The sequence below is a fragment of the Physella acuta genome, unplaced genomic scaffold (assembly GCF_028476545.2).
Source record: "Physella acuta isolate Inbredline_101_S28 unplaced genomic scaffold, ASM2847654v3 ptg001415l, whole genome shotgun sequence".
Classification (NCBI taxonomy): Eukaryota; Metazoa; Mollusca; class Gastropoda; family Physidae; genus Physella; species Physella acuta.
In genome coordinates, this window is record NW_026732930.1 from 47,226 (window position 1) to 58,866 (window position 11,641).

The following is an 11,641-nucleotide window of genomic DNA, read 5'->3' on the forward strand; positions in this document are numbered from 1 at the left end:
GCCTACGCCACTGCTTACAATATTTTGTGTTGTTTAAATTTCCTAAAAGCTCGTTGCGTTAACATTCGGTTAATTATATAATAATAAGGATGTTTTATTTGATTTGTTTTGTTTTAAAATAAAAAATGTGTTTTTTTTCTAGTAACTGGTTTGCAAATCGCCTCCATCCAATTAATTTTATGTTGTGTGTTTTGAGAAACTAATTTCCTCGATTATATTAAATACATATTTATTTGTTTATTTCTTGTTTTGGTGTATTACATTATACAAAGCAACCAAAAAGTTTTTACTCGTACAATTTAAAAACGTTTCGAATAAAAAAAAGATTTAAATTAACCATTTGAAAATATACAAATTTAAAAAAAAATCAATGCACCGATAAAACAAAACATTGATACTTCTTGATGTGCTCACTTAAGAGAATATAAAAGCAAACACATAAAAAGACAGCTGGGTTGACTTGTTCTTAATTCATCATGACTCAGCTTAAAATCATTTCCAAAACAAAGCCTGCTTGTATACAACACAAAGTTGAGGCTCAAAACGCAACAAACAACAGCAGGTGGCTTTATGTTGTGGTTTCTTTTGTTCACATATTTTGTGAAACAATCGAAAGTTAGAATTAAAACTGGTAAGTCATGTTGGCATTACAAGGCAGCTTCTTACTTAAAAAAAAAAAATTAGGTTATTGATACACAAACCAAATACCAAATCATATAGATATATTTTTAAAACTGTGGATACTGTTATTACAAAAGATTTTGTCACCCTCATAATTCAAATTACGTCATCTTTCTCGCAATACAATCACAGGAGGTGAAAACAGTACCAACAAAGATGGCTGAAGTTTGAAAGTTTAAACGGTACACCCAACTTCTTTAATTTAATGAATATGCCCTACACAATTACTACAAGACAGTTCTTTCTCTGTAGCCAAACTAATGTGCAGAAATTATTTTCTTACAAAAGACAGCATGAATAATGTACAAGACACTACAGTTAACACAATGTTGTAAAATCTGATGTTTACTTTTAAATAAAGCTTATTAATACCAAATCTAAAAACGACTGAATATTATACGATTTTAATTTCAAATTGTAATTAAATTATAAAATGGTATTTTTAATGTAGTCATATTCAGATCGGGAAAATGCCACGGTAATAATAATAAAGGAAACAAAAAAGAACAAGAGAAAACAACACAAAGCAACACTTCTTCGACCAAGTATGTGCAAATCGTAATTTGATGTAGCCACTATGAGTCTTTTAAGTTATTGCTTACGACACTGGTAATTTAAAGTTAAGAGGTGTACAAGAATAGGAAACTATCTATGTTATCTTAGGGTAGATGTATTTCTTAGATATTTTGTTTATTTTATTTTTTGGTTTAAATAATCAATTCCCTTGTTATCGGTTGACAAACTATTTGTAATTTGATTAATGTTGACGGCTTAATATCTCAATTTTCTTTTAAACCTGAAACTAATAATTTACGTGGATTTAAAAGGTAAAACAAATCAATCTTCGAATATAAATATGTCGCACGATGCACGCGAGAATGAGCTAATTGAAGTCACAAGGTCAACACGTGATAGAAGACACAACACATCTGAACGACCCCAGAGGCTACACAGTGGTTTGATACAACAGTTTAGAAGTATGGGTGACTAGCGCAGTGGAAGTGGAATTATTGTTACGAGCCGACCCGCGGCGTATCATACGCCGCTATTTAGTTGTTTTTTTTTCTACTTTTCAGTAATTTATAATTTGTGAATTCGACAGTACCAATGCTTCCATTGAAAATATTTGCTTAAAAACACTACCCCCCCCCCACGTGAAAGCAGCCTCCTCTTAGTTACCTCCTCTAAGTTTAAAATCGTTTCAAACTAAATTATCTGCCCCTAATAGCCGTCACCAAACCCGTCTCTATGATTGTAAAATGTAAACAGAGTGAACACTGCTCACCAGATCATGTGGGGGTGGGGTGGGGGTGGTAGTGATAGCGATAGAGAGGAAGAGAGGGGACTGCAAGGAGGCGCTTGCAGCTTGTTTTCTAACTGATCCCAGAAGAGAATTATATATATAGATATGGCAAGACACGCTCAGTGAGCAAGGCTGTAGCAGCCCTCCATGGGGGTTAAGTGTTGAGATTTGTCCAAGTTTACCAATTTTTTCCAACCTGTTCAATGTGTTATACTCTACTTTTAACCCTTCTTCTGTTCTGCAAAGGCTACATAGCTGGTGCTATTGCTTCCAACAATTTAGACTTTTGGTAAACATAACTACGAGATTTAATTTTAGGTTTCAACTGTTAATGATTTGTTAGAATAAGTATTTGTAAAATATAAACAATTTTAGATGTTGATTAATAAACTGATGATGAGATGGTTGACCGTCGAGTTTCCACTTAAAATGTCAAAGAATTTGAAATTATCAAAACAAACATCTTTAGCCGAAAGACACTTGCTGGAATGCAGTTTCCCGATGCCCAGTTTTACCGAGTGGAATCTTGCCCGAATGCGGCAAACGCCACAATATACCAAATGCGGCCAATGTCACGAGGCTGAAGGCCGTTTGCCCAAAAAACAATATCAATATTTAATTGAATAAAATATCTTTATTCTTCAATATATGAAAAGGTTGTTTTGAGCGTCCTTTCATCCTTTTGATCAACGTTTTGGTCGACGTGTTTCAGTAGTTATAGAAGCTATGTAGACGTCATGACGTCTCGCAATATTGAACAAAAGCGCTTCCATTTGAATGACCTTATTAAGCATATGTTGGTTGGTGATCATTTCACAAAAGAGAGAGGCAAATTGTAGTCGGAGGATTTTAAAATTAAAGGTAGTATCCATTTTTTAAATTTTCTTTTAATATACCTTGTTTAGATAACGTTTTAAAGAGTTAAGAATTGTAGGTGTTTTTTTTAAATACGTAAAAGTATGGTACTTTTTTCTTTAATAGAAAAAAAATATTTTCACTTTTATATTCATATACGTATGACTGTAAATGTGTACTTGGAAATATATAATATACATTTATTTTCTGTATTTTAAGCTTAGAATTGTGTTAATTAGCAAAATGTACAATTGAGATATACCAACATTGTGAACTTTATTTATTAACTTTTTTTCCTGGCAAGTGGCTTGTGGGCATTTTACAAACTTTTATTAAAGAGTTGTATTTAACTTGCTCATTGTGTGTATGTGTGTATGTGTATGTGTGTGTGGGGGGGTTGTATGTGTATGTATGTTTGTGGCTATGCTTTCTAAATTTAAGCCACTTCACATTGTCCGTCTGAGCTAACATTCGTCACAATGGTAGAAGTTAAATGATGAAACAAGCATGCTAATATTAATGGGAAAATTTAATGTTTAAAATTATTTAAAAATTACTAATTTCAATAACAAGGGGGAGATAAGATACATAAATACTCGAGATCTATTGATAACAAGATCGTTGTGGTTGAACTCAGTTTACGGATCGCTAATTTCGTCCACAGTGTTTCTTCCATACTTTTTACTTTGGGGGGGGGGGGGGCACTCGATATTTTCGGTTGGGGGGGAGGGGGGTGGGACGACACTAGTAAAAGTATATTTTTACTATATAAATTCCATCTCGTTCGGGGGGGGGGGGTGCTGTAGACTTTCATCGGGGGGGATGGGTGGAGCCCGTCCGAAGAGATGCCTGGAAGAAATTCTGTTCGTCGACCAAAACGAAATTAGGGGCAGGTAGCTCAGTTTTAAAAATCGCAGGCTACTGGATGGATTTTAAAGCAACATATTCTTTTTTTAGCCTACACAATGACTGCAAAATGGAAAACAAATCACAAAATATTATTTTTTTAGGAACTTTTTTATTACATTTAAAAATTACAAGGAATAGCCCTACATCTTGTATAAATGAACGCCGAGGCCTTTTGCTTTTTATTTTTTGTCATACCAGAAAATACTTTTGGTATGGTTACACCAATCTTTATTATTTATTATTATTCGATATTTTTGTCCATTGGTATTTCATTTGTGATTTTGTGTTGTGATTTGTTATAATACAATTTTCCTTAAAATATGGCTATGACTATGGCTATGGCTATGGCTATGGCTATGGCTATGGCTATGGCTATGGCTATGGCTATGGCTATGGCTATGGCTATGGCTATGGCTATGGCTATGGCTATGGCTATGGCTATGGCTATGGCTATGGCTATGGCTATGGCTATGGCTATGGCTATGGCTATGGCTATGGCTATGGCTATGGCTATGGCTATGGCTATGGCTATGGCTATGGCTATGGCTATGGCTATGGCTATGGCTATGGCTATGGCTATGGCTATGGCTATGGCTATGGCTATGGCTATGGCTATGGCTATGGCTATGGCTATGGCTATGGCTATGGCTATGGCTATGGCTATGGCTATGGCTATGGCTATGGCTATGGCTATGGCTATGGCTATGGCTATGGCTATGGCTATGGCTATGGCTATGGCTATGGCTATGGCTATGGCTATGGCTATGGCTATGGCTATGGCTATGGCTATGGCTATGGCTATGGCTATGGCTATGGCTATGGCTATGGCTATGGCTATGGCTATGGCTATGGCTATGGCTATGGCTATGGCTATGGCTATGGCTATGGCTATGGCTATGGCTATGGCTATGGCTATGGCTATGGCTATGGCTATGGCTATGGCTATGGCTATGGCTATGGCTATGGCTATGGCTATGGCTATGGCTACGGCTATGGCTACGGCTATGGCTACGGCTACGGCTACGGCTACGGCTACGGCTATGGCTATGGCTATGGCTATGGCTATGGCTATGGCTATGGCTATGGCTATGGCTATGGCTATGGCTATGGCTATGGCTATGGCTATGGCTATGGCTATGGCTATGGCTAATTGCTCTAATTAAAATACGATCTATATATAGGATTCAGGTGATACTTACTAAATCACAAAATAACGTATAATTATATGAGTAAAGATATCTTTTGAATTATAAAAACGTAGTGTTTCAATTTTATTGTCAATGTAATATTTAACTCTAAATTGATTCAAATAAAGTTACTTTCTAACAAACTTACTTGAACCAAAGCACCGACGTTTCTACACATGCAAATTATACTACAGTACTTTCAGCAATATACTCGCCACCAAAATATAATATTTACAACTTATTTGTCATATATTTTTCTTACCTAAAATTCCTTAAAAAGTTTAGCAGAGAGATACAAAGTAGTACCACAGAGATTTTTATATACAGATATTTCATGATGTAGGACCATTTAAAACATGTTCCAAGAAACGCACCCTGCTATATTCTGTTAGAAAAGGAAACATAATAAACCATTGTATGAAATAAGTAAATACAAATATTCTTCTGGTGTATAGAATGACTTTTTGACACTGTAATGTATTTTCAAAAGACAAAGATCATCTTACTAGTTGGGGCTGTTTTTATGCCATTCGATGTATATATATATATATATATATATATATATATATATATATATATATATATATATATATATATATATATATATATCAATTTCGTGTGTCTTTTTAACTGAGGTTTTTTTAACATTTTGATACACGAAACTCTAATTTTATTTTATCATTAATTACTACATGGAATTTTCTTCTTTTACTTTCTCGTATATACGAAGTATAGAGAAAGTCTTGTAATCGTGCAAAAAAAAAAAATCGAAATTTTTAGAAATCTCGACTTTTCACACCTCACTGATACTAAAAAACTTAATTTTGCAATCTTGTCCGTATGTCTGTGTGTCTGTCTGTGTGTCTGTCTGTCCGTGTGTAAACACGATAACTTGAGTACCGTTACAGCTAGGTTGATGAAATTTCATATATAAGTATTTAATCAAAATCGTAGATCCGTATCAACGTTTGAGCGATTTCCGATAACCGGAAGTGGTACTTTTCCTACTTTGAATTTTTCAAAAGCCTATAACTTGAGTACTATTTCAGATAGATAAATGAAATTTCATATGTAAGTAAAAGATCTAATTCTCTACCTTCTATTAAATTTTGAGTCATTTCCGTTGACTGGAAGTAGTACTTTTCGCTACTTCCGATTTCTCAAAAAACTAATGTAAATTTTAAAAGTAATAATAATATTGCGCACCATTATGCGCTTTTTTATTTGGCGTTCACTTGGTGTGCAATTAATTTGTCTACAAGATTTTATTCTATTTTTAAAACTTTAAGTATTTAAAATGGATTAAAAATCATGTCTATAGCCCGAGTTCCCATCCCCTGTTATTTTATATAAGAATATTCGAGAAAATTTAGGGGAGATCACTCCCGGTTTATTTCTGTATGGTACGCGAATAAAGGTTTTCCAAAGTGTGAGTTAGTCCCATTAAGTTCTCCAACATACCAAAAGTGTAAACATAGCATATAGGGATCTCAGGGCGCTAAACCACACATTTCAGTGAGGCGCTGCCACCTCAATATACAAACAAATCTTAGACCAATGCCAGACAATTCTGCGAGGTGCAACTATATGTGACCAGGTCAGGCGTTAAAAAAACCACGTGACTTTAGGGCCATCCACAAATGACGTCACGCTTTTTAAAAGGTTATATGCGCGTTTTTACTTACTGTCAAATACCAGAAGTATTGTACTCGTGCAAAATCGTACACCTCACTTAGTCGGAAAAACATAGTTTTGCAATTTTATCCACGTATGTGTGTGTGTGTCTATCTGTAATACGATAACTTAAGTACCGTTACAGCAAGGTTGATGAAATTTCATATAAAAGTATTAAATCAAATGTGTAGTTCTGTTTAAAAAATATCAGTGATTTCCGGTTAAATAAAATTTCAGATGTAAGTAAAAGATCTAATTCTCTGCCTTCGGTCCAATTCGAATAATTTCCGTTGACCGGAAGTAGTAATTTACACTAACAACTATATTATTAATATCAACAACTGATGCAATAAATTATTATTTAGTCTCTGATTCATTTGTTTCTTTTTTAAAATAAAGCGGGAGTGATCTTACTGGAATTTTCTCGAATATTCTTAGATAACACTAATCTGGATGGCCACTCCACTGTAGTCAGGTTATACAAATTAAAACAAAAATCAATTGTTTAATACCTACAATCTAAAGTAGAATATAATCTTTTAGAAAAGGAAAAATAGCCCTCAATAAGAAGAGCAATGCATACGTGTATAATAGTGCGGAACCATAGTACATTTTAAAAAAAAACATTATTAATTTTCTAAGAGTTACTTAATCATCTAATAAACTAACAGTTTATGATACATTGCGTTCGATTCTTGACCTATGTGAAAAGTTTAAGCAAAATCGGCTAGGGAAAGGATTTTGAAATTCTGCTCGCAATTTTCAAACTTTCAATGCCAGAGCTGCAAAATTAAAACTAAATTTATAAGCGGTTGTTGAGAAATAGGAAAAGGGAAAAGTACTACTTACGGTCTCCAGAAATTACTCAAAATTTGAAAGAAAACAGAGAGTAAGATCTTCTACATACAATTGAAATAACATTTATCTAATTGAAACAGTACTTAAGTTGTAGGATTTTGAAATAATAAAAATAAAGTTCTAAAAAAGTTTTAATTCCGATTACCGGAAATCTCTTAAACATTTGATAAAATTCTTATTTCGTCCAACTAGATGTATCGCAAGTTCTTGTGTTCACAGACAGACACAGAGATATATACAATTGCAAAACTAATATTTGATTGTTTACACGATTACAATACTCCCTTTATTCTCTTATTGCGAGAAAGTAAATATACATCTGCAAAATGATTTTAAAGTGATTTTATAAAGTGGATAGTTGATAATTATACTGCAAATTGGTCCTGCTTCTATACATCAAAACTGTGTTTGCTAGGACAATAGTTTGAAATTAATTATCTTTTATACTTAAATTGAGCGGCATAAACAAATACCTAATGTAGGCTAATTCAAATTACGCTGCAAAAACGCACTCTCGAAATTCTGTTTAAAAAATTAAAAAAAAAAGATTGTATGCTTTGTGTGAACTAAGTAAATATTTTTTTCCATGGCGCAAAAATACGTTTTTTGGCATTGGAATGTATTTTCAAAAGTTATAGGTCATCTTGTTGTTATGAAGGTTTTTAATTATTTTGTCTTATTATCTCAGATACACATCAAATAACTAGACATACATGTGACAAATTTTCATACATCAAACGATTGATCCTTTTTTAAACTGTCAGCAATTTAGTAGAACACATTGTCTTGTGCACTATATGTGTTCTGTGCTGTCAAGAAGACTAGATATAAATAACACTGAATGCAAATCAAAGACGTGGGTTGCTCCAATTTCTTCACACTTTTAACCACATAAATTAGATGGAACAGCACGCATCATTTTAAGTAGTGTACATACAAGAATTACTTTGTAAATAAATAAAATATGTTAGAGCAATGTTTTAAAACATGAAAAACCAAGACGAGAAAGATGCGGAAAAACATTTGGTACAATATACTCACATTTATTTATTTCCCACCACACAATTAAAACAAATACATAAGTTAACAAATAATAATAACATCTGATGACGTGGGTACGTAGCTCAATAGCCTCTCTATTCTTTTAGCCAGCGTGTATTGTCTAATCTGATTGATCTCTCGATTGAGCGTAATGTTGATATCTACTCAGCTAAGCTACTTCATCTACCGCTGTGGGAGGCCCTCGCACTAAATGTACACACGCGTTTAAGTTTAGGCCCGCAATACTATAATAAAAAACTGTGTCACAACTCACAATAGACAAGTACAATCGTCACTAAAAACCCTCAATTACGCACACACACATCCATTTTTAGCACAATAATTTTTATCAAACCTCTTTAAAGAAGCTGGAACTACCAACCAGTCCTGATGAGGGAGTGAGAGTAGGCGGAGGTTGTATATATGTGGGTGTGTATCTCTCCCTATTATTCAGATTGTATCCCTTTAAAACATAAAAAGCCTAAGACTTGATCTAACCTTAACTTATTCGAGGGCTTATAGAATGTTGTTTATCTTGAGACTTGAGACTGTTTTAATTAATATTAATCCTTTTTTTCCCTATTTCTTTATTATGTGAGACTTCCAGTTCTATGGCATAAGTTTCCTTCAAATATTTCTTTTAAGTCAACGTCAGAGTGTTTTTAAGAATCAAATCCGATATTTTCCTAACATTCCAAAGAGTCGATCTATAAATATTACTATTAATTTTATTATATAATATTTTAAGCCCATTAGATTTGAACTAGCAGCGTTGTACAAAATCAGCAACCTATTTATAAACTAAGGTACTTTTCATAATGGCTTCGTGTTACACATAATTGCTAATTATATTATTTGTAATATACTTGTAATTTTATATTCGGCACTGTTAAGATTTAGCTTAATTTCGGTGCGTTTTTTAAAGATTTGTTTATCCTTGTATTATTAAACTTCTCATTTATGACGTTGTAGAATTATGTTAATTAATTATTTAATTACTAAAACTGATTATGATTTTTTACCTTTTACAAAACTCTTTTGACTAATGGTGGAATCTTAGTTTTCTGTTTTGGGATATTCTGCAAAAATCCAAGACACTGTCTTCCATTTAAAATTTGGCAAACAGAAGCTTGATCGTAATCAACTTACAACAATAAATAACAATTTTACTTCTATAATCTCGTTATAGATTGGACGCCGCGGACTACCGATGTATTATAGGTTAGATTTAAGTACTCTACCAATAACGACAGATGTTAGACTAAAAATACAAGGAGATAAATCGATAGAAAAAAAATATTAATATAAATTAATATATTAAAAAATAAGCTTTCTTAAATAATTTGTTTCAACTTTTAACAATATTTTAGTTAAATTAGCAACAGGATATAAGTTAGTATTGTTATGAAATTTTAGGTCAAATTTAAGTACCCTATTAATAGTAACATATGGTAGATGAGCTTTGCAAAATGCTAGGGTATAAATCCATATATAAAATAATATGTGGTACGTCTGTGATATGCTGGGTAAGTCACTTTACTGAAACAATGGTTTAAACTTAACAGCATATGAAACAGTATATATATATATATATATATATATATATATATATATATATATATATATATATATATATATATATATATATACAACATATCACTGCCGTTATCTCTGATCCTGTGTCCTCTATTCGGTGTCATTTTAACTTAACCTTAACTTTTTATCCTGAACTACTGTAGAAAATGTTGTCTCTTGCTCTGAAACCGTGAATCTTTTTAATTTATTTTCCCAATTTTATTTTTAAAATGGTGTTTTATTTCTAACGTTTTTCTCAGAAAGTTTAATTTATACATAACAACCTACAACGGACTAATAACAACAAACCCGCACACTATAACATTTAACCATAATACACCATTTAAAAGCTACAAAATATTTCAGCGTCCTATCTCTATATTCTGCTGGCTATTTTCTTTATAGACTTAATCTCTAAAATATAAAATCAATTTTTCATAGATCTTTACCAGGTGTCTTACGGTTATAAAAAAATCAATTAACATGAGGTTTAGATCAATAATATACAAAAAAATATTCTAATAGTTGTGAGATCAAAACGGGAAGTTTTTTAAAGTGTTTTTATACAAACACGCTTTACGCACACAATTTACCAGCTACTTGATATAAAAAATAGTTGATGGGCTGTTAACGTTTTTTTTTTGTAATTTTTAGCACGTCTAAATCTTTTACATTAGTAAAACATTTTGAAGGTGAATCTAAAATATTCTCAGGTTCAAATCTCGGGCTCATGTACTTATGACAACACTGGCTCCCTAACTGCCTTTAGTGAACGCAAAGGTGACTGGTCATAGTACTGACCAAACTGCCCCTTTGAACTATTATATTTACAAAATGGAGCGCAATGGACAATGGGGTAACTTCATACACACAGCCTGGGCTCTAAGGTAAGAAGAGCCATATGTTGCCCTTGTATCACAGTTGATGGACCCAGGGGACAGTACTTTACGTGTACAGCGTGGTTGCATGATCTGCCGAAACCAGAGTTAGTCATCCTATAGCCTAAGAGACTTAACTCCTGTTTGATTCCTAGATGGGTTGCTATCGGGTTAGCTACCATGTGCTAACCTTCCGTACTACTCCGACTGCAAACGTGAAATTGAGTGAGAGGTTTAAATATCTTGTTTTGTAAACTTTATATAATTATAATTACAAGCTTTAATAAATGCACTAAAAAGAAGAAAATAATACAATTTTTATTAAATATAAAATAATTTTTAAAAATATAATAAATCTGAGGTATATATATATATATTTCAACCTGGTCAAAACCCAGCACACAATAAACTCACATACCTGCACTCTATCTAATTAGTAAGTTGTCAACCAATCTTGTCATTCTAAAAACAATAGTCTTTAACTACTTAAAGGTTCATAGAATCGCGTGTATTTTTGTCTAAAATAAATGTACATTCTGTAAATACGATCCATATTGTGGCAGCCATAAAATATTTTTCAAACTAAGTTTTCACTATTTCATTAAGATATCTGTTGCACTGCACTTCATGAGATGTTTTAAAAAATTGATGTTAAAATGTGCATGTGTAAGTATAGTGTT